This window comes from Populus alba, chromosome 16, assembly GCF_005239225.2.
Source record: "Populus alba chromosome 16, ASM523922v2, whole genome shotgun sequence".
NCBI lineage: Eukaryota > Viridiplantae > Streptophyta > Magnoliopsida > Malpighiales > Salicaceae > Populus > Populus alba.
In genome coordinates, this window is record NC_133299.1 from 8,417,358 (window position 1) to 8,420,172 (window position 2,815).

Here is a 2,815-nt window from a genome sequence, read left to right on the forward strand (position 1 = left end):
TTGAAACCAAAATGCTTAAATTAACTAATCGGACCACGAATAAGCTTGTAAGAATCCAAAGCAAGCACAAAACGTAAGAGAAAAATGGCAATCCGTCCTCAAAACTTGGAGAATCAAACCAGCTGAAACAGAGACATAGACTAGCCTAACAAAACACACTTCATTTTCCACCTTTCTTTACTGCAGACTTTGTGACCTTGGCACCAGATGCATCTTTCTTCTCAACACTCTTGATGACACCAACAGCCACGGTCTGGCGCATGTCCCTCGCAGCAAAACGACCAAGAGGAGGATAGGCAGAAAAGGTCTCAACAACCGTAGGCTTGGTGGGAATCATCTTCACAAACCCAGCATCACCATTTTCAAGAACTTTGGCTCCTTCTCAAGCTCTTTCCGATCGCCTGTCAATCTTGGTCAAAATCTCTGAAAACTTGACAGCAATGTGTGAGGTGTGACAATCAAGGACAGGAGCATATCCGTTTCCAATCTGACCTGGGTGGTTCATGATGATGACCTGAAAGGTGAAGTTAGCAGCCTCCTTGGCAGGATCATCCTTATAGTTAGAAGCAACAAAACCGCGCTTGAGATCCTTGACAGCAACATTTTTAACATTGAAACCAACATTGTCACCTGAAAGGGCCTCCTGGAGAGCTTCATGGTGCACCTCAACATATTTAACTTCAGTGGTCAGTCCAGAGGGGCCAAAGGTCACAACCATTCCAGGCTTCAGGATACCAGTCTCAACTCGTCCAACAGGTACAGTTCCAATACCTCCAATCTTGTAGACATCCTGAAGTGGAAGACGGAGGGGCTTGTCTGACGGTCTCCTGGGCTCATTGATCTGGTCAAGAGATTCAAGGAGGGTAGGGCCCTGGTACCAGTCAAGGTTGGTAGACCTCTCAATCATGTTATCGCCCTCAAAACCAGAGATAGGGACAAAGGGGATCTTCTCGGGGTTGTAACCAACCTTCTTCAAGTAAGAGGAAACTTCCTTCACAATTTCACCGTACCTGGGCCTTGGAGTACTTGGGGGTGGTAGCATCCATCTATAAACAACAGCCACCAAAAGCAACGCAAGCACCGGTCAGGAGTCTAAAATTTTAAACAACTGAAATTCAAGTATACATGAAGCATCAAAGAAAAAGCTGAACAAATTAATAGAAATTTTTTTTACCTTGTTGCAACAGCAAATCATCTGCTTGACACCAAGGGTAAAAGCAAGTAGGGCATGCTCACGGGTCTGGCCATCCTTGGAGATACCAGCTTCAAAACCACCAGTGGTGGAATCAATAATGAGGACAGCACAGTCAGCCTGTGAGGTACCAGTGATCATATTCTTAATAAAGTCACGATGACCAGGAGCATCAATGACAGTGCAGTAGTACTTGGTGGTCTCAAACTTTGACAGTGCAGTAGTACATGGTGGTCTCAAACTTCCAGAGAGCAATATCAATGGTGATACTGCGCTCACGCTCAGCCTCAAGCTTGTCCAAAACCCAGGCATACTTAAATGACCTTTTGTTCATCCCAGCAGCTTCCTTCTCAAACCTCTCAATGACACGTTTGTCAATACCTCCAAGCTTGAAGGTCCAATGACCAGTGGTGGTTGACTTGCCAGAGTCAACATGGCCGATGACCACAATGTTAATGTGTGTCTTCTCCTTAACCATGATAAAATTTGGGAGAGAAGCAGAAATTGATAAAAAAAAAAAAAACAAAGGCTTGCTAAATACATAAAAACATATTGAATGGAAGCAATAACATACAAGAGAAACATTACCAATAATGTAATTTAAACAGTCTAATTCTTAAAATGCAACAAATCATAATTCAACAATAGCAAAACAAATACCACATTCAAACAATTACCTTGCATAAGGCAACACAACAAGTCAACACTACTGGTGCAATAAGAGAACCAAACTAGCATAAAAAGTATTCACAAATAATCACAGCTTACAAACATAACTAAAAAACGAAAACCCTTGAAAAATAACCAGGTCAAAAGCATGGAATTTACCGTTAAAGTAAAGCCACTGAACAAGTCAAGAAATCCACATTCCCATTAGATGCAGGCACTTTAGATCAGGTCAAAAAGAACCAAATGATATCAAGGTTCAGTTTGTTTATGCCTTGTTTCCGATGGAAAAGGATACAAACATAAACTACATGATAAAAAAAATAATCAAATCAAGATCCTTAAATGAAAAGAGCAACGACAACTGATTGGTGATGAAACAAAACATTAACTGATATAAACATAACACAGGAACAAAAGAAAACGAATTCACTGTCAGAATTCAATCAAAACAAACAGTTTTTCCGTCAATTAAAAATAACAAAAACTGAATCATCAGATCTGAAATGTGACACAACCACAAGTAAACATCAGTTGAAGCGAGGTATAAGAACCAAAACTTATAATACATGAAATCAAAGGTTTCTATCAATCAAAAAAGGAATCATATCAGACAAGTAAGCATAACAGAATAATAAATGTAGAGAAAGAGAGAGAAGGGATCGAACCTTAAAGAAAGGGAATTGAGAAACGAAGGAGCTCTCTCGCAGCTACAGGGAGCAACGTTGAGAGCAAGCGAAAGAGCGGGAGTTTTGAGGCTTTCGCTGCTTTATATGAGGACACTTTAGTGCTTTGAGAGTTTGTATCAGTTATTTTTTAAATATATTAAAATATATTTTTTTTATTTTAAAAAATATATTTTTTTATCAATACATTAAAATAATTTAAAAATATTAAAAATATATTAATTTAAAAAAAATAATAATTTTTAAAAATTTTCAAAAGCATTTTCCAACC

The 2,815-nt window shown here is 38.9% G+C and overlaps 1 pseudogene; it reads right to left on the bottom strand.

Annotated features, from left to right (window-relative positions):
- Positions 1 to 2,579, bottom strand: LOC118045898 (elongation factor 1-alpha-like; annotated as a pseudogene).
- Positions 2,580 to 2,815: the final 236 nt, after the last annotated feature.